Genomic DNA, 22,544 nt, shown 5'->3' on the forward strand with positions numbered 1-22,544 from the left:
TCGGATTACAAGGAGGAGTCCTAGTAGGAGTACACGGGACTAGTCCTAGTCGGATTATAGGGGAATCCTAGTAGGAGTCTGACTTCTTCCTTCCTTGCGGGTACTGGGGATGTATCCCCGACACTTACCGTGCAGGGAAGGTGCTGCCAAAATTTATAATTGACACTATTATGTTTCTTTATTGCAGGAGAGGCTATTGCAAACATCCTTCCCCACCATCCTCGACTCATCACTTTTCCCTACAGCAAGGTGAGGCATCCTACACCCCTCTTTCCGTATGATGTGAAATATAGGATGTTTGTATATCACATACCCTAGCTAGGCGTCTCCCGTTCGAAAGAGATACGGTTGGAAATATGCAAATCTTTGCATATCTATAACCATATCTATTTCGAATTGTCCACATTTTTTGGACAGCCTGAGGATGTGTATATGGGGTTAGTTTCCATGCTATACTCTGATCTCGAGGATGTTACGCTGACAGTTTTTGGTAGCCTGCTACCGGATGGTCACATTTTGCCAAAGAGCATGTACGAGGCAAAGAAAGTCCTTCATGCACTTAAGATGTCATATGAGCATATACATGCTTGTCCGAAGGGATGCATCTTATTTAGGAAAGAACATGCTGAATCAAAGTACCGTGTGAAGTGTAAATCCTCTAGGTTCCTAGAGGTAGACTCTGGTGATGGTCAGAAGAGGCAGCTCGCAATCCCCATGAAGACCCTACATTACCTTCCATTCATATCGAGGATCCAACGGCTTTATATGAATGTGGAATCCGCGAAACAGATGACATGACACAAATACGAATGTCGATACAATCCTAAGAAGCTGGTACATCCGATGGTGAAGCATGGACAAGGTTTGATATGATTCATCGTGAGAAAGCTCTAGAGGCTCATAATGTACGTATTACGCTGGCAACAGATGGGTTCAATTCTTATGGAATGGCGGTTGCCTCATACAGTTATTGGCCCATATTCGTTATCCCCCTCAATCGACCCCCTAGCGTCCTCTTTCATGGATAGAACATATTCTTGTCGTTGATAATTCCTAAACACCCGAGGAATAATATGAGTATGTACATGGAGTCTTTGATTGATGATTTGCTCCATGCTTAGGAGGAAGGGGTATGGACATATGACCGAGCTACAAAGACAAACTTCAAAATGCATGCTTGGTACCAGTACTCCTTGCATGACTTTCCGGTGTATGGGATATTCTGCGGCTCGTGTGTTCACGAGAAGTTCCCATGCCCAGTATGCAAGGCGTGTCTGATGTTCATTTGGTTCACGAAGGGTGGCAAGTATTCTTCATTTGACAAACATTGACAATTCCTCCGTCTTGACCATACATTCAGACAAGACATGAAGAATTTTACGAAAGATGTAGTAGTTGAAGGCCTTGCACCCCAGATGATGATTGGTGCCGCGGTTCGTGCTCAGTTAGACGCTCTCGAGGTCAATGACCAAGGAGATGGTTTTCTGGGATATGGTGAGCAACATTCCTGGACTAACAAGTCGTGCTTGTGGAACCTCCCCTATTTTGATGACCTTCTTCTTCGACATAAGATTGATGTAATGCACACTAAAAAAATATCACCGAGGCAATTTTTGGTACAATCATGAACATTCCTGATAAGACAAAGGATAATGTTAAGGCTAGAGTGGATCAAGCGAGGTTATGTAATAAACCAAAGCTAGACATGGAGCCTCATGGAGGCTGGAAGTCATAGAGAAAGCCTAAGGCCGATTTCGTTCTGACGAGGACCCAAAGGAGGGAAGTACTAGAATGGTTCCAAATGTTAATGTTCCCTGATGGGTATGGAGCGAATCTGAAGAGGGGAGTGAACTTAGCTACTTTGCGAATCAACAGGCTCAAGAGTCATGACTACCACATATGGCTTGAGCGGCTACTACCGGTGATGGTTCGAGGCTATGTCCCTGAGCATGTCTGGATAGTGCTGGCGGAGTTGAGAAATTTCTTCCACCAGGTTTGTGCTAAGGAGTTATCTCATACCGTAGTTGCAGACATGGAAATAGTGGCGCTTGTGTTGCTCTGTAAGTTGGAGAAGATCTTTCCACCCAGCTTCTTCAATCCGATGCAACATTTGATTTTGCACCTCCCGTATGAGGCACGAATGGGGAGGGGGGCCTGTGCAGGGCTGTTGGTGCTATTCAATTTAGAGATTTCAAAAGGTTCTTCGAACTAAATGTAAAAATAAATGCAAAATTGAAGCATCCATAGCAGAGGCATACATTCTGGAGGAGGTGTCAAACTTCACAACAAAATACTATGCCGACAACCTTCCTAGCATGCATAGTCCACCCCCTCGTTACAATGCTGGTGACACAGAAGATGAATCGAACCTTAGCATTTTTAGAGGGCAACTAGGAAGTGCAAGTGGTGCGACTAACAAGACCTTGAAACATGAAGACTGGCGCACTATTATGCTATATGTGTTGACCAACCTATCCGAAGTGGAGCCGTACATGCTGTAAGTTCTCAACAAACTATTTATCAAGTAGTCACAATTTTGTGTCCAACTCCCTTGTTTCTCGTTGGTACAGGGAATTTCATGAACAATTTTGGCGTGAATCAAGGGAACCTACCCTGCAGGAAGCTTCGACCCTTCTTAGAGATGGTGCGAGAAATGGAATGCCCCATTTTATTTCTTGGTTCAAACAGAAGGTACTGTCCAATTTGGCTCATACTTAGTTTGACATTACAAGTTGCTCGTACGTGCGACTAATATAACGAACTACCCTGCTTGAACTGGTAGGGACAAACCGATGCGTCTATGAGTGCCGAGTTGAGACAGGTTGCCGATGGTTGTGCCTATACGGTTAGGTCATTTACTGGTTATGACATGAATGGATATTGCTTTCACACAACAAGCCACGAGCAGAGTTGGCCCAATCGAAGAACCACAAATGCTAGAGTTTTTACGCCAGGCTTAGATGGGGTTGAGTATTAGAAAAGAATTGAAGAAATAGACGAACTCATGTTTCATGGTTGCAAACCTCTTAATCCCGTTATATTCAAATGCCATTGGTTTGATCCTGAACTAGTGAGACGGACCCCTAATCTTAGGCTAGTTGAAATTCGACAATCATCCATCTTACGAGATGATGTCTATATTGTGGCTCAACAGGCCATGCAAGTTTATTGTCTCTCATACCCGTGCCAAACTATCGACTGTCTTAAGGTTTGGGATCTTGTGTACAAGGTATCGTCACACGGGAAACTACCTGTCCCAAACAATGAAGATTACAACATAGACCCCAACACATACGATGGAGAGTTCTTTCAAGAAAATGGGCTCGAAGGGAATTTTGAGATAGACTTAACCGAAGCTCAGAGTATGAAAGTAGATAATGAAAGTGGTGCTGACGAGGATGCCGGAGATGAGGTTCAGAATGTGAAGGATTTAGAATTACTTCAGCAATTACATTTAAGCAATGACAGTGATGACGACATTCCTCCTTCGAAGCACGGGATGATTATATCGACATGTGTGATAGTGATGATGAGACTTATGATCCAGCTAATCCCGATGATAATGATTGTTTCTAATACATGTATGATCCATACTAATTGATTTATTGTTTGTCATACCATGTTATTTTCTATGTATGTTTTGTTTATTTTGCATCTATTTCGATGTAGTATATGTGCTAATTGGTTTACTCTTTTTAATAGCAGGTGATTGAACTATGGTGGGTGGTATGAGGAGGTTAGTGTCACTTTACTCAAAAACGACGCGTACAGGGTCTGATGCAGCTGAAGGGTCCGGGAAGAGACCTCGGGGTAGACCCAGGGGTGGAGGCAGGGGTCGAGGGAAGGGTGGAGGCAGGACGAGGCCAGAGTCGCCTATACCTTCATCGATGTCTGGGTCTGAGGAGGTACCTTTCACTCACTCATCCTCTGAGGAGGAGGAGGTACAGGTGGAGGAGGAGGCAGGGGTGGAGGAGGAGGCAGGGGGTACCTCTTCCTATACCTCGTCACGTGTGTGGTTGCGAGGTCCCTCAACCCTCCCGAGGCGACCAATACCTCCTGAAAGACGCCCGCTGATTCGACCCGATGGAGATCGGTAAGTAACTTTAGATGTTATCACTAATTTTTCGTTTGATATGTTCAAAATTACAATAGAAACTAATAATTTATCTTAATCACTTGGGTAGGGGTTGAAGGAAGGTCGGTGGGGGTGATCACACATGCCATGTGAACGGTGTCCTTGGCCTTTTGATCAAGGAAAAGTTCCCTGGCATGGAGCAGTTCGGCGGAACTCTCAAGTCAGCCTACATGTGGGCTCACTATGCTACCGCCCCCGACGCCCTTGATCAAGGTGGAAGGGTAATCGCCAACAAGGCTGAGTGTGTCAAGGCCGATGTGACAACCCTAGCTAATTTGGCTTCGATTAAGCTTGAATAGGGAGATTAGGCACTCAATTAGCACATGAAAGGTCTAAATTGCCCTTTAGAAGCTTAAATTTGGGGTCAATTTAAAACTTGAAATTTTATATAGCAACTTGAGTTTTTATCAATCTAAGAGTTGTATAACTTTACATTTCAAACAACTTTTCTTATTAGAACTTTGAATGATTTGGAGAGGAAGAGGGTCAAAAACTAGATTTAAATTCAGAGGCAAATCAACTCAAACTCAAAAACACAAAGTCCTGAAACATAGCTGAGTAGAGTATTTAAACTTCTGTTATTTCCAATTCTAGATCTATTCTTGAGTTGGAGCTTTTACAAAATTTTTAGAGTAAACCTTGAAGAACAAGTTTGGCAACATGAACCGGGACTAAATCACCCTAGAAATTGCTCGAACACTAGGCTAAAGTCTGTGACAAATTCAAAAATAGCAAAGACAGCTCTAAGTCTGAACCAGTGAAGGTATGCATCTTGGCTAGACCCTTTACAAAAGTTTGAGTACTAAAAGTCTACTACAACTCCACTTATTTGACCTAGGCCCAAAACTTAGCAGAACCTTTTCAAAAATGGATCCAAAGTCGGCCAAAATCTTCAAATCAGCCTCAAATCGAATTTCAGCTAAGGCTGCAAAGCTAGCATTCCCAAGAACTTTGAGCTTAAATAACTTTCATTTTGGCCTGAATTTGTACCTAGTTCCTTTCTAGATTTTGCCGAGGGTAGTTCGAACTACAAGTTTTTGCTATTTGGAGATTTGCAACTTTATTTGAAAATTTTTCAATAAAATCCGCTCAAACCCCGGCTCTTCGCGCGGCGATGTGCCCCAGGATCATGCATCGCGCCTGGCCCGTCGCTGTCCGCCCTGTGGTGCCGCCTCACTAGCGAGCCGCCATTGGCCAACCCGCAGCCACGACACCACCCATCGACGCCCTCGCTGCCCAGTGACCGCCTGCGCTCAAATCCCCCTCTGCACGCCATCCCCGCCACCCTATCGCCTTTACTACCGCGCGTGCCCACGGATGCCTCCGCACGCCATGACACCGTTGTGCACCGGCGCGCCCCTCCGCCCTATCCCTAGCAACACGCGACCCAACGACGCCCGAAGCTTGCCCAATGCCCAGGCGAGGCAAAACCGCGCTTGCGGCTCCCTATCTGGCCTACCCAATCACCGAGAGATCCCCCGAAGCTCCGCAAGCCTCCACCCGCCAACCATGGCCACCGGCCAATGGCGCTGCTCAGCTTTCCTCCCCCGCTCCCCTCCTGCCACGTCTCTCACGCTCGCTGGCTCTGCCTCACTCCCTCGCAACTCCCCGACCCTATAAAAGGCACCAATGCCTCACCAAAGCTCCTCGCTCCCGAGCGCCCAAGCTCTGCACACACGCCGCCGTGCTAGCTCGCTGTGGAGCCCCCCCACTCCACTCAGTGCCGCGACCTTCCCAAGCCACCAATGAGCCTCCCGCACCTTGCTGCTGCCTCCCGAGCTGTCACCGAGGACATCCCGCCGCGAAGCTCGCTAGAACAGCAAGTTCCCTACCGCCGCCGCCCTCTTTTCATCCTCAAGCCGTTCACCGCCGGCAAGCCTCCACTGCCACCCTGGCCTTCACCAACCTTGCTCGAGGTGAGCACACGCATGCGCCCGAGCACTTGTTCCTCTCGTTTACGCCGTAGTTCGCCGGGATTTCACCGAGCTCACCGCCGGCCACTGCGAGGGCATGGCTGTGAGGATTGAGTTTTGTCTAGGGGCCTTAGTGTAATATTTTGAGGACTTATCTGTGAGTATTTGAAAACTTGTAGGGGCCGCGTGTAAATATGCTAGAGCTTTTCTGATTTAAATGAGCTGAACTTTGGAAATGCATAACTAAATATAGAAAAATCAAAAAAATGTTAAACTACTTTTGCTAGGATCAGTTAGTAGTGAAGTTTCACAGAAAAATACTTTTGCTCATGTCACTATTGTGTATTGTTCTGTAGGATTTAAATCTTGTTTATGCCATTAAATGCATAGTAAATCATAGAAAAATGGTAAAATAGCAAAACCACTTCTGATAGGTTTTGTTTCAGTGAGATGGTGCTAGGAAAATTACCTAGGACCCTAGTATAGAAGTTTATGCCACTGTTTTAGTTTTGTCCTTGAAATCTAGCTAGGAATCTTCCTTTTTGCATAAGTAATGGAATAGGGCTGACAAAAATGTGAAACCACTTGGGTTAATTTACCTGTGAAACATACTAGCTATGAAAAATATTGAGCACCGGATGAAATCTATTGAAACATGCTTTTCTGTTTACGCAAGATTAAATAATAGATAAATATGGAAAATAGATGTCCTTCACCAAAAATCCTAAACAATTCACCAAAGACTCTGTTGCACCTATGTAACGCTAAATATGAAGCATTGATTTGTCTACAAATGCATCACATGTAGAAGTGAATCTCGCCGACGGGACTTACGAGCTTCACCCCATGCAAAAAGATGAACCCCCGGTGGACCTGAATCACATGGAGGTTGAACCCGCGCAAGACCAAGCTCTAGAAGACTTACTAACTCCCTCTGAGATCGAAGGCAAGCCCCAGAACATATCCTGGTTTTCTAAACTTCTGCAATGAATTATGTTGATTATGTTCATGCATTTAAGTTGGTAGGCGTTGCTTGAAAACTTAGCTGCATAATCTTAGTACCTTTGATCTAAACACTAGCATGATAGGCCGAATAGATGCCGTGCTTAATAGGACACGGTAAAAGTCGAGTGATTGCCTGTCACTCGCGAGCTATAGGAGTTGTTTGGTTTACTTATGTTACAACCATAAGTACGATGGACGGGGCCGGGCTTATTGTTCGGTACTTGGTGGTTTGTCCCGTTTGTCTAAATGAAAAATGCTAAGGTCGAACCGTGTCGGTGTTCGTGATCAAGTGTTTGAAAGTACTAATCTCATACCTAGTATGGGATGGGGAAGCCTAGTACCTGATTGAACTAGTTATGGCTTATACTCCTATTATCTTTGGAATGTAGTTCCCCTGGTGCATCATGTGGGTGCAAGTGCGGTCATAGTACGGTGTCATCTGGGACTGTGGATCCTTGTAGCCCAAGGGAAGTTTAGCCCTGACACGTTCTTTGGGATTGATGGGGACGGCTGACAGATGAAGTGAATCCAGTGTGGTCCACGGATGTCGTGAGGTTAGGTTCGCCATGCATGGTTAATAAATTTGATTCGAATCATCTACCTCTTACAGTTTGGGACTACTTGATCGCTATGCTGCACTGAGTAAGAAATGGAACAAAATGATGATAATCTTGATGCTTGAACTTAATTGTTTGATCACCTTGCTTGACTAGACTAGGTGCTTACTTAGAATGGTAAATGAATATAGAACCTGATACTAAAACTTGAAAATAAGGATCAACTAATAGTCGCTTTTGGCTAAAACAAACCGACAACCAAAAAGCCTGCATGTCTAGAAGTTGGTGAAGTAGTAATCACCTGTCGAGTCAGTCTTGCTGAGTATTAGTTGCTCAGCCTTGCTTGGGGCTTACTTTTCAGGTTGTGTTTATTTTAATGAAATGGCTACTAGCTTTACTTGGCCTACCTAGCTCCCTCCGGGTTGGACAGTCGAGTGGAATCCCTCCTCGAACGGCGAGGATAGGGGTTATTGATATTATGTTTGGCTTCGCTATGATATCCTGTATCAATGTTTAGCTTCCTCTTGATTTTACTTTTTCGCTATTTGAACACGCTGCAAACTTGTTTGAATTTTAATCTTATGATGTAATAAATTATTGAATCATGTTTAATCTGGTTGGACTGTTGTAATATCTGGGACCCTCACCTTCGTGTGAGCATGCTTTGTTTGATCCGGAATTAAGTGGTTTATCGGGTATAACCCGATGGATTGCTGAGTTAGCTTGATTAAAGTATAAGTTCGCATGTTAGGTGAAGTTAAATACACTTTAGCTAGGTTAATTCGGGACGGTTCCGCATAGCTGGTATCAGAGCTGGCTTCTGATGCTATCGCTGGTAAAAGCTGGCATCCGAGCTAAAAAGCATATCACGGATAACAACAGACCCTAAACACCTTTTTCTAAATAAAACTTGCAAGAAATTAGTTTGAAAAATTTAGAAATTCGTTAAGGATGAACTTAGTACGAGAAGCCCTAGGAGAATTTTGAGGTTGTTTTTAGGTGGCTAATTAACTATTGGTTACTTATACTAACTCCCAGGAAATATGCAGGGGTATGGTGACTCCTTAACATACCCTCGGCATCATACAAAAGTATTATGGCAGCACATAATGGTTGGACGCAGGGGTATGGCGATTCCGTAACATGCCCCCGGCCTCATATGCAAATATGAGGGCGGCACATAATGGTTGGATAAATGTGAATACACTTCCAAGCATATGAACGTTGCCCGTGCAACGATAATCGTACAGGTGTTGTTCTTATAGTGGACAGTAATGAATGTGGATGCTTTCGTGACGTGCTGGCACGAAAAGTTCAGGTTGGAAATTTTCTGCAGGTACACTAACCGCGATTCAGTAAGTAATAGTGAGTAGAAAAATTCAGCTAGTTATTATTGTGAGAGCCGTAAATGTTGCCTTGCCACCGGCACTAACCACGTAAGTCCAAAGCTTTTTAGCAATTATTTTCGGTTGTGAGGTCGAATAGGACATGCATGCATCATGAATAAAAATCGCAACTTAAAAGATGAAAACCAGACTTGCACATGTATTCATCTAAAAATCTTGTGCGCGATAAGGATTTTCTAGCTGCCTTTCTCCGTTGTTCGAATTTGATAAAATATTTTGAGTTGTTTCCTTAGGCTTGCTCCAGAAACTTGTTATAAGAAAGTTGTCTAAAATTTCCTAACCAATAGGCTGGTAAAGTTTGGTAAAATTTGACCAAGTAGGTTGTGAGTTATGTTTTGCTGAGAAAACGGTTTGCACACCTGTTGGAGTTTTAATTTTTTTCTGACCAGCTTAAGGACTTTTTATTTTAGGCACCTTTAAACCAAAGTTGTTAAAGACTGAATATAGAACTTTGTGGTAAAATTTCAGCTGAATTGGATCACTGGTTTGGGAGTTATGTTCAGTTTTGCATGGCACTGTTTCTGAAAATTCCAGGATACACCCCCTGGTAAAAACCTGAGTATACCACCTTCATAGAATCTGTTTCAGCACAACCTTTGCATACCAAACTTGTCACACGTTACCTAAAGAACCATCTAGTAAAATTTAGGAATTTTTGGATGAATACTTGCTCAGTTAGGAGCTTTTCTGTAACTTACTAGAAATCTATTTTTGATTTCTATGTGTTGCTTCCATTCTCACTTATTGTTCCCATGTTTTCCAGATGGCCGATCCCGTTTATGTCACGATTGATATGAATAGCACTATGCACTCCGAGTGCCTGCAATGGGAGGGCTTTCCCTCTATTCTGTGGGACACGCTATGCTCTTTTGAGTACACTCGTCCTCTGCAATACCGTGGCGGAACCGCCCAACTTAAACTGGCTTAAGTGCGTCTTATTGCTGTCAGAACCACAATTATCCAAAACGCACTTAAAACAGTGTAAGTCCGGTAGTCCGTCAAGGGTTCTATTCCCAGAACTCCTTGAAAACCTCCACGGTGTGTTCCATAGCCATACATCAGGATTTCTTCCGCGATGGGATAGCATCAACAAACATTACATTTTTACATACATAACAGAGGTATGATTTATTACAAACCATAGATTGAAGAAACTTAATAGTGCAAGTTAAACCATTGCTAAGAGTTTAAAATATAAACCAGTCCGGGGTAAGTAATTAAACATCTAAGTTTATTCTAGGGTATCATGAGACTCATAAGATACCCTAGTTCTTCGGAGCTTCCTCCTCGGTGGGTCCCTGCTGGGTTTCTGAAAGCAACAACAAAGGATCCCTTGAGTATGAAGTACTCAGCAAGTCTGACCCGTCTAACCAATATAAATACTTCCTGTATACTGTATGATAGCTTTATGGTGTATTGGCTGACTCACATTTTGCAGAAAGAGCTTACTATAAGTGAAACCTTAGTTTTACCTTTTATTTCAGATTGAGTTTGTTACCTGACCAGTCTAGATGTTGAAAAATATTTTAGCAACCAGATGGAACTAAGTCATACAACATATTTATTCAAAGCAAACGGTTCCCTTCTTTTTGTTACACTACGATGCTCAAGCAATGATCAAGTGCATTCATATCCGAGAATTGTGGCGATCCGGACCGTTTTACATCCTGCAGGAGATACCCGACCACCAGCAATGTACAACTGTCCGGGTTGCACATCGTACCTTTTGATTAGATGTACCCAACGATTGGAAATATGACTACTTGAACCCAGGGATGCACCCCCACATGGAACCCCACGTCTGGCGATCTGCAATATGAGTTTCAGGCTACGCCCCTGCTGTTAGGATACGAGGTAGGCTACACTAGCACAAATGAAAATTTTCTACCGCGTAAACCAGGAAAACTGCCGTATAAGGATCACGGGATTACCACTCGATGCACTGGTGCGGAAGATGTAGATTCATGTCGATGCAGCAAAGTCGATCAGCGTAGTCGTACGTAGTCGATCATGTCAAAGTCCAGCAGCTCCTCAGCAGCTCGTCCACGTGCAGCAAGATCGCCCTCGTGCTGCGGCTCGTCGTCGGCTCGTCGTGGCTCGTCGATGGCTCGTCGGGGCTCGTCGGCGGCTCATCGTGGCTCATCGGCGGCTCGTCCAAGTGCTGCAGGTGCAACACCTCCAAGGTATCCACACGTGCAGGGAGGAAGCGTCGCAAGCCGGACTGCTAGATCCGTGAGTTGCAACAGGCGAGGGCATGGGAGGCGCGGCAGATGTGTTTCGCCAAAAAGGTGACAACCCTAGGGCACCCCACCCCTCTATTTATAGAGGTTCCTAACGGGCCTCTGGGTCCAAGGCCCATTAGTACTTCTAAACCTAATCCAACTCGAATCACATCCGAATTGGGCTTCCAGCCCCTTAAGTGTGTGACCCTATGGGTTCGGATACGTATAGATATAGCCCGAGTACTCCTACTCGGTCCAATAGTCGGTAGCAGCCTCTAGCAAGACGTGCCAACTCCTATATGCACACGAAGATCATATTAGACGAACCATCACAACATTATATACATGCTATTCCCTTTGCCTCATGATATTTGGTCTAGCTTCAAGCCGACCGCTCTTTCTCGATCCTGTGATTCGGAATCCCTTTGTAGGTTAACTCTTAACCGTACGTAGCATAGCCATGCATTTTTGGATCCAATCACTCGAGGGGCCCAGAGATATCACTCTCAATCAGAGAGGGGAAAATCCCATCTTGATTGACCATGTCTCATAGCATGCTTCTTGACAAACCCGAAAGCTACCTTTATAACTACCCTGTTACGGCATAGCGTTTGATAGCCCCTAAGTAGGGCGATCCACATCTTGAATACATGCGACAATCTCAGGTCTAAGGACAAAGCGTATATGTTGTTTAAAGAGAGAACTACTTCTCGTGTTGGGTCAGTCCTAGCACATGTCTCCACATGTGCCCACATTATTAGTTCAACATCTCCATGTCCATGACTTGTGAAACATAGTCATCAACTAATACATGTGCTAGTCTAATATTCATGTGTGTCCTCACATGAACTTCGACTAGGGACAACTTTAGAAGAACCATACAAGTAAAGAGTTTTACACACAATTCACAAAATTGCAAATCAATTCAAGTAGCCTTTAATGGATATTCAAGGAACACAATATAAATCATGGATACAAATGGAATATCATCATCTCTATGATTGCCTCTAGGGCATACCTCCAACAGTCTCCCACTTGCACTAGAGTCAATCTAGAAGGTACCTAATACCCATAGCTCTTACATGCGCATCATGCTTAGCCTGCGGGAGTGGTTTTGTCAACGGATAAGAAATGTTCAGATCCGTGTGTATTTTGCATATCTTGATCTCACCCCGGTTAACGAAGTCTCGAATGAGATGAAATCGCCGCATTACGTGTTTGTTCTTCTGGTGGTTCCTTGGCTCCTTTGCTTGCGCAATTTCCCCATTGTTATCACAGTAGAGATTCAATGGGCTGGACGCATTCGGGAACACACCAAGCTCAATGAGGAAATTTCTTATCCAAACACCCTCCTTCGCGGCTTCCGAAGCCGCGATGTACTCGGCTTTTGTCGTAGAATCGGCCACTGTCTCCTGCTTGGAACTCGTCCAACTAACAGCATCACCATTTAGCGTGAACACAAATCCTGATTATGACTTTGAATCATCTGTGTCGGTTTGGAAACTAGCATCGGTGTAGCCTGTTACAACGAGCTCCTCCTCACCTCCATAGACGAGGAACATATATTTAGTCCTTCTCAAGTACTTATCATTGCATACATGATAGATCCAATAGCCGAGGCATATGACACTCTACTCATGCGATCCCGCTCATCAGCAGTCGAAGGACACTGAGTCTTGCTGAGATGTATGCCATGTGACATAGGCAAGAACCCTTTCTTTGCCTCTTCCATGCTGAACCGCTTCAACACTTTTTCAATGTAAGTATCTTGGCTTAATCCTATAAGCCTTCTCGATCTATCTCTATAGATCTTAATGCCCAGAATATATGCCGCTTCCCCTAAGTCCTTCATCGAAAAACTATTTTTCAGTGAAGTCTTTACAGACTCAAGCATAGGAATGTTATTTCCAATCAGCAATATGTCATCCACATATAAGATTAGAAATACTACAAAGCTCCCAATAACCTTCTTGTAAACGCAAGACTCTTCTTCGTTCTTGGTGAAGTCAAACCCTTTGACCACTTCATCAAAACGAATGTTCCAACTCCTAGATGCTTGCTTCAATCCATAAATGGATCTTTGAAGCTTGCATACCTTTCCAGCGATAAAACCCTCAGGTTGTATCATATACACGTCCTCAGCTAGGTTTCCATTCAGGAAAGCTGTCTTGACATCCATCTACCATATCTCATAATCGAAATATGCAGCTATAGCTAGAATAATCCGAATGGACTTAAGCATCACTACGGGCGAGAAAGTCTCGTTGTAGTCAACTCCTTGAACTTGTCGGAAACCTTTTGCGACAAGTCGTGCTTTATAGATGTGAACATTTCCATCCATGTCCTTTTTCTTCTTATAGATCCACTTGCACTCTATGGCTTTAACACCATCAGGCGGGTCAACCAAGTTCCAAACTTGATTGTCTCCAATGGACTCTATTTCGGATTGCATGGCACTCTGCCATTTTTCGGAGTCTAGGTCCATCATTGCTTCTGCATATGTCGCAGGCTCATCATTGTCCAACAATAATATTTCCCGCATTTCGCGGAGCCTTGCCAACCTTCGTGGTTGTGGTGGTGCTTCTCTTGCCATGGGTATCTCAACTTGTTCTGCTACGTTAGCATCACTCATTGATACTTGCCCAATCGGCTCATCTTGAACTTCTTCAAGATGCACTGTCTTTCCACTCTTTTCTCCTTTGAGAAACTCTTTCTCTAGGAAAACCCCGTTCCGAGCGACAAACACTTTGCCCTCTAACCGGTTGTAGAAATAATATGCCAAAGTTTCCTTTGGATATCCCACGAAAATGCACTTATCTGACATGGGTGTGATCTTGTCCAACTAAAGTCGTTTGACAAACACTTCACATCCCCAAATCTTTAGAAAAGACAAACTAGGAACATTTCCAGTCCACATCTCATATGGTGTCTTAACTACAGATTTAGATGGTACCATATTAAGTGTGAAAGCTGCTGTTTCTATAACGTATCCCCAAAATGACAATGGTAGGTCTGACTGGCTCATCATTGATTGAACCATGTCTAACAAAGTTCGATTACGTCGCTCGGATACACCGTTTCTCTGAGGTGTTCCAGGCGGCGTAAGTTGTAGAACAATTCCGCAACTCTTTAGATTATTGCTAACCTCGTGGCTCAAATACTCACCTCCACAATCAGATCGTAAGGCCTTAATTTTCTTGCCACGCTGATTTTCAACTTCATTCTGAAATTCCTTGAACTTTTCAAAGGTTTTAGACTTGTGCCTCATCAAGTAGACATAGCCATATCTACTAAAATCACTAGTGAAAGTTATGAAGTATTGGAATCCTCCTCTAGCCGTCATGCTCATTGGTCCGCATACATCGCTATGTACGAGTTCCAACAAGTCTACTGCTCTCTCAGGAAATCCTGTGAAAGGCGTCTTGGTCATCTTGCCTAGCAAGCAAGCCTCACATGTCTCGTATGATTCAAATCAAACGAAGTTAGAAGTCCATCAGAATGGAGCTTCTTTATGTGCTTTTCACTTATATGACCCAAATGACAATGCCACAAGTAGGTAGGACTCAAATCATTAGGCTGAGGCCTTTTAGCACTTACGTTACAGACAGGTGAACCATCAAGATTTAAAACAAATAATCCATTCACAATGGGTGCAAAAGCCATAAACATATCATTCTTAGAGATCACACAACCATTGTTTTCACTCGCAAATGAATAACCATCCTTCATCAAGCATAAAGGAGACAAAATGTTTCGACTTAAACTAGGAACGAAATAACAATTATTCAACTCCATAATAAATCCTGACGGGAGGTGGAGTTGCATCGTCCCGACGGTCAACGCAGCAACTCTTGCATTATTGCCCACGCGGAAATCAACTTCTCCTCTTTCCACGCTTCTACTTCTTATCATTCCCTGCATCGAATTGCAAATATGAGCAACCGATCTGATATCAAATACCCAAGAATTAATAATTGTATCAGCGAGAAATATGTTGTCTATAACATTAATAACAAGCGTACCTGAGGTGGAAGTACTCTTACTTCCGCCATTCTTCAACGAAGCTAGGTACTGCTTGCAATTTCTCTTCGAGTGACCAAGTTCATGACAGTAAAAGCACTCTTTGTCTGGAGCAAATCCAGGTCCAGCTTTAACCTTGGGCGCTGGGTTTGGCTTGGACGTTCTAGCCTTGCCCTTCTTCTTCCTAGAATTGCCCTTCTTCTTAAAGCTAGGCTTGTTCTATATAGCCATCACATGACTGCTACTAGCGCTTTTCTTGATGTCAGCCTCTGCTGTTTTAAGCATGCCACATAGCTCATTCAGACCCTTCTCCGTCCCATGCATATGGTAGTTCGAGATGAAGTTCCCATAGCTAGGCGGAAGAGATGAAAGAATGAAATCAGTGGCCAACTCTTGACCCAGTGGGAAGCCCAGCTTCTCCAACCATTGAGTGTAACCAACCATCTTGATTATGTGTGGTCCTACTGCTGCGCCTTCTGCTAGCTTGCTTTCTACAAAGGCCTTAGACACATTGAACCTTTCAGTCCTGGCCTGTGTTTGAAACATTTCTCTAAGCGCCATGATCATATCGTGCGCCTCATGGTTTGTTTCAAACTGCATCTGCAGCTCGGGTTCCATGCAAGCAAGCATAAGGCAGCTTACTTCGAGGTTAGCATCACATGGTTTCTTGTAAGCATTCTTAGCAGCAGCAGGTGCATCATCAGCAGGTTCTTCTGGTAGTGGGTTGTCTAGAACATCTTCCTTTTTCTCAACCCTGAGAACAATTCTCAGGTTACAGATCCAATCTGAGTAATTTGTTCCATTCAACTTGTCCTTCTCAAGGACCGAACGCAAAGCAAACGGTGTAGTGCTGCTAGGTGCCATTTAATCACAACAAAAGTAATGCAAAATACACTAAGACAAACGTATCCATGATAGAGCAAATCACATTAAACTATTTTAACAGAATCTACTCCTACTAAAATCAATATCCCTCTATTGATACTTAGTGATTTAGGATCCACAACTAACAAGTCTACTAGTAAGCTTTAGCATCACCGCTAGCAAACAAGGTAGATCGGTAAGCAACTTTTGCTAATCATATCACATATGACTCCTGTTGTTGGGTGACATCTCCATGTCTCGGCGCCCAACCTTTATGCCCCAAGGTCCTTAACCGTTAAGTTAACCTTGTTAAGTAAACCAACCCTTATGCGTGTAAGTGTCCGACACAAACCCGTCTAATCAAGGAAAACTAGTGGCACCCTAATTTCATAGACCCACCACCAATTGTACAAGACATGGGACGGTGCAAGTTTTAGTTGGGAGGGCATACTAACTTAAACTTTGTGAGGGATCGTTCTACTTCTAAGATCACAGCATGCAGAAAGTAAGACATAAATAGAATAGCATTCACACAGTTGTGACACAGTATGGCCCATTTTTCTTATGGTGATCTCCATCTCCATAGAACCTGTTCACCATGGTGATCTCCATCTCCATGTTCCATGTGCGCCATCCTCCTGGTGATGAGTCCTCCAGGAACTAGAACATGCTATTACGCCTAATAGCTAGTAAAAAAGCTAGTAATAAAGATTACATAGTTGCTTGGATCATCACAGATTGGTACGCAGACCATTAAATACATTAAAGTGACAACACATATGGCTCCTGCCGTGTTGCCGTACGCGCGACATGCAGGTCACGAATGAGTTACACACATGCATCACATACACAAAGGGGCCATACTGATCACAAGATGCATACATCCTGCAAAACAGAGTTAAGCGTCCTAACGTTCCAAACTTCGGAGGCCCGAAACTCCATCTTCCAAGCCGAATTTGGGAAATGTAATTTTGCCGAAAATGGCGAAACGGTTGAATTTCATGTGTAACTTTTTCTGTAGATCAATTTTCATATAAAATTGGCCCCGATCCGAGATCGTACCAAAAAGTTACGGCTGATTTACCGAAGCATACGCACACGGCAAAATCCCGACCCCGGTAGTAGATCCCATCTACTATTGCACATCTCATGCGCCTGGCGTATGAACCTGGATTTCGATTCGACCAATCACATTGATCTTCCCCACTGCAACTGGAATTACGTGTATCACTTAGCTCCAATGGCGGAAACCCGACCGGTAGGAGTATGTCGTTACACTACCATTGCAGTAAGAACACGAAACCAGGACATAGATCAAATTGAAAACTCGCATATCTCCATATGCACACATCCCGAATCCAAGACTAAACAGCTATGGCTTTGATACCACTGTTGGGATATGAGGTAGGCTACACTAGCGCAAATAAAATTTTTCTACCGCGTAAACCAGGAAAACTGCCGTATAAGTGTGGCGGAACCGCCCAAATTAACCTGACTAAAATGCATTGAAGTCGCCTGACACGCGATTATGCACTTTAAGCAAGTCAACTTGGTCGACCATCGGATTTCATCCGATTAACCACATAAACAGGATCGAGAAGCATCGCTCACGCGAAGGTGAGTAGCACAGAGGTTACAACATTCCATCACGACAACATAGTTCAACATTTTATTACATCCGTTTTTCGAAATTCAGACCGAATTGCGAGGTTCGAAAGTCAAATAAAACCAGCGGAAGCTAAACGTCGATACATGACATCACAACAGAGCCGATCATGACATAAAAAATTCCTTCCTTCGCTGTCCGAGGAGGGATCCCACTCGACTGTCCAACCTGGAGGGAGCTGGGTAGGCCAAGTGGTACCAGCAACCAAACTATTGACAGTACCTGAAAAAGATTAGCCACAACAAGGCTGAGCAACTAATACTCAGCAAGACTGACCCGTTAGGGAAAAACATGACCAAGACCTAGATATGCAAGGCTTTCAGGCTCGGGGATTTCTTTACCAAAAGCGTCTAAAGTCGGTCCTTACTTTCAACATTTTAGCTCATGTTCTACATTCTTTATCCAGTCTAGATTAACAACTTATACTAAACAAGCATGATGTCCAAGCAATTAAAGAACAAGCATCAAGATTAATATAATCATCATGTTCCATCTTTACTCAGTGCAGAATAGCGATCAAGTAGTCCCAAACTGTGAGAGGCAGACGAATCGATTCGAATTTATTAACCATGCATGGCAAACCTAATCTCACGACATCCGCGCACCACGAAGGATTGCTTCATTTGTCAGCCGTCCCCATTGATCCCTTAGGCACGTGTCAGGGCCAACTGCCTTTGGCGTGCAATGCTCCATAGTCCCGGCCTATTGCTGCACTGTGACCGCACTTGCACCCACATGATGCACAATGGGAATGACGTTCCAAGGACAGCCGGAGGGTATGCCACACCCCAGTTCAATCAGGTACTAGGCTTCCCTATCCCATACTAGGTATGAGATTAGTACTTTCAAACACTTGATTACGAACGCCGACATGTTTCGACCTTAGTCAAATTTCATTTAGACAGACGGGGAAACCACCAAGTATCGAACACAAGCCTGACCCCGTCCGTCGTCCTTATAGTTGCAACATAACTGAAACATTCAACTCCTCTAACTCGCGAGTGACTAAGAAATCACTCGACTCAACACAGGGAAATTCCCAAAAATATTTCACCGATACCCTTGGGTCAAAGAAAAAGATACAGCCGAGCCCTCGGGCGAGGCGGAGAAAGGTCAGCGAAACTGACAGGGTCAGGCGAGACGAAAGGAAAAAGGGGTCGGGCGAGATGAAAAGAAAAGGGGTTGGGCGACCGAAACAAAAGGGGTCGGGCGAGGTGAACAGAGAGGGGTCGGGCGAGCCGAACAGAGAGGGGTCAGGCGAACCGAACAAAGAGGGGTCGGGCGAACCGAACGAAAAGGGGTCGGGCGAACCAAATAGAGAGGGGTCGGGCGAACCGAATGAAAAAGGGGTCGAGTGAACCGAACAGAGAGGGGTCGGGCGAACCGAATAGAAAAGGGGTCGGGCGAACCGAACAGAAAAGGGGTCGGGTGAACCGAACAGAAAGGGGTCGGGCGAACCAAAACAAAAGGGGTCAGCGGCTTACCTCCAGGTCTACCGGTGAAGCCTTGGGGTCAAAAAGGAGTAGACTTGGGTGGAAGGTCGTACGCACTAAGGCTTGGGCGGCGGAGAGGCTTCGACGGTGCTCTGGCGGTGGTGGAGCTTCTTGTGGACAACTAGCAAGCTCTAGTACCGTGCGGAGGAATAGGCGGCTAGTGGGTTGGGAGAAGCGGTTTGAGCGGAGAGGGAAACTTCCTCACCGAGTGTGGTGGCGAAGTTGCCGGAGTGCGGGATTGCGCAGAAGGGTGAGCTCCACGGAAGCTCGGCGGCGGCGCAGAGGAGAAAGCGGGGGCGCGGGTGCAGGCGGTGCCAAGGGGTGGCATTGCTGGTGAGGGGGTCTCTTTTATAGAGCCGTGGTGGGGTGGAGGGTCGAGGCGGGGCTTTGGTGGAGAAGGGATAAGGCTGGGAGTGGCGAGTGCGCGGCAAGGCGGCCATTGGCCAGCGGCACCATTGGGCAGAGGAGGCGGAGCTCCGGGTGGTCTTCGGCGGCGATTGGCCTTGGGCGGCGCGCGTCTGGGGCTTCCGGTCTGTTGGGTGGGCGAGGCGGAGGGTTACCGTGGGGGTTGGGCGAGCAGGCGGAGGCACGGGACGCCGTGGGCGTGGCAGCGTTCCCGGTGGACGGGCGGAACGGGGTTGGCGGAGCACAGCCGTGGCAGGCGGAAGGCGGCACGCGCGCGGCCGGCGGTTGGTTAGCCCGGCGTTCGCTCCGTCCTGTCGCGGGCGCGGGTTGGGCGCCGTGGCTCTCGTCCTGTCGGTGTCGTGCTGGTAAAAGGGTGCCGGCGAGCTGCCGGTGGCCGGCGGCCACGCGGCGCGCGGCATGCGAGCGAACGTGCTTTGGCGCGCGGGCGTCGAGGCTCCCTACGGGCAGCAAGCCCGACCAGCTTTGGGGAGATCTTTCTTCAAATTTTTCAACACAACTTCCAAAACTCTTTTAAACAAACTTGCTCAACTCTGGACGTTCTTTGAACTTTGTTTAAGGTGTCGGTTTAGATTGTGAGAGGATTCGAAGATATTTCATGCCAAAGTTAGCCAAAAATTTGGAATTCCAGACTTAGGATTTTAAGGCATTAGGGGTGAGTTGACTGTTTTACCTCACTTTGACCGGGGTTTTGAACAGGTTCGGGCCCGATTTGGATCTGGGTCAGTGTAACAAAGTTGGAACACACTCGAGGTACTACAACTTTCATTGAGGCCCTGACTTGAGTTTAGATAGAAAATCGGGAGATGAAAGTTTGCAAAGATGGAGGAAAACTCGAATTCCAGGACTTAAGAGATTTTTAGGGTCCTTGAGTAAACCAGTTTTGATTGCTATTTTTGACTTCCACTTCGAATTAGTCAAAGTGCCTTTAACAAAAGTTGTTTGAATTAAAAAGTTTTAAAACTCTCATTTGGGCAGAAACTTAAGTTTGTATATAAATTTCAAGCTTTATTTCAAACTCCAAAAAGAGCTTCTTAGGGTTATAAAGGTCATTTCACTTCTTTAATTAGGGATTTATCACCGGTTTATAGTTAAAAGCACTTAATTTAGGTAGAGTTGTTACAGCCTACCCCCCTTAAGGGAATCTCGCCCCGAGATTCAAGTGCAAAAGGAACTAGTGTGGCTGGTGCAACGTACCTCCCTGATCGAAAAGAAAACCGCAGAAGTTAGCGTTGAAATACTCTTCCATCTCCCATGTCGCTTCGTCTTCCGTATGGTTACTTCACTGGATTTTGTACATTTTGACCATTTGCCGACGAGTATGTCTTTCCTTCCAGTCGAGGATCTTAACAGGATACTCCTTATGTGATAAATCGGGTTTGATCTCTAATTCTTCTGGGGCAATGATTTCAGTTGGAATCCTGATGCACTTCTTGAGTTGCGAGACATGGAAAACATCGTGTATCGCTGCAATCTTCTCTGGAAGTTTAACTCGGTACGCTACGGGTCCACACACCTCTACGATCTCATAGGGACCAATATAGCGCGGAGCTAACTTTCCCTTTACTCCAAAACGTTGTACGCCTTTGGTCAGTGAAACCGGTAGGTATACAAAATCCCCAACCTTAAATTGGATGGGTCTTCTTCTTTGATCGGAATAGCTCTTCTGTCGAGATTGGGCGGCCTTGAGATTTTTGTGGATAACTCTCACTTTTTCTTCGGCCTCCATGACCAGGTCAGGTCCATACACCGTTCACTCTCCGGGTTGCGACCAGCTCAGTGGGGTTCGGCATCTACGTCCATACAAGGCCTCGAAAGGTGCCATTTTCAGGCTAGCTTGGTAACTATTGTTGTAGGAGAATTCCGCTAATGGCAAACACTTGTCCCAATTCTTGTCATAGTGAATAGCACAGGCGCATAACATATCGTCCAAAATCTGATTAACCCTTTCAGTTTGCCCATCGGTCTGAGGATGATATGTGGAACTATGGATCAATTTAGTGCCCAGTGAAAACTGCAACTGCTCCCAAAAGCGTGCTACAAACTGACTACCTCGATCAGAGATGATCATTTTAGGTACACCATGCAAGGAAACAATCCGATCAAGGTACAGTTCTGCATATTTCTGTATGGCGTGAGTGGTTTGTACTGGAAGGAAATGTGCTGTTTTGGTTAGTCGGTCTACTATAACCCATATGGAGTCATGCTTGTGGGAGGTATTGGGTAGTCCGACTATAAAGTCCATGCTTATGTCTTCTCATTTCCACGAGGGAATAGGCAGCGACTGCAAGGGGCTAGCTACCCTCAAGTGGCTTGACTTAACTCACTGACAGGTATCACACTCTGAAACATATCGTGCAATGTCGGGTTTCATCCCACTCCACCAGAAATTTTGTCGGAGGTTGTGATACATCTTGGTACTACCGGGGTGAATCGAGAACTTGGAAAGGTGTGCTTCGTCCAGAATTTGTTTCTTAAGCTCGGGATCATTTGGAACTACAAGTCGAGATTCATAATGTACCACTCCTTTCCAATCCTGTCGGAAACATTTATATCCCTCATCCTCCTGTGCAAGTTTCCCTTTGATAAGGTTTATCTCTTTGTCCTCTAGCTGTGCTAGAATTATTTGGTCAAGCAGGGTGGGCTCAAGAGAAATATGACTTAAGGTGCCGTGTGGAACAATTTCCAAGTTGAGTTTAGCCATTTCATGACACAGGGTCTTGGCATAATTAATCGCCGATAAGCAGTTACAATGGATCTTGCGGCTGAGGGCATCTGCAACTACGTTGGCTTTACCTGGGTGATAAAGCACTTCTAGGTCATAATCCTTGATTAATTCT

Source organism: Setaria viridis, chromosome 9 (genome assembly GCF_005286985.2).
Source record: "Setaria viridis chromosome 9, Setaria_viridis_v4.0, whole genome shotgun sequence".
Classification (NCBI taxonomy): Eukaryota; Viridiplantae; Streptophyta; class Magnoliopsida; order Poales; family Poaceae; genus Setaria; species Setaria viridis.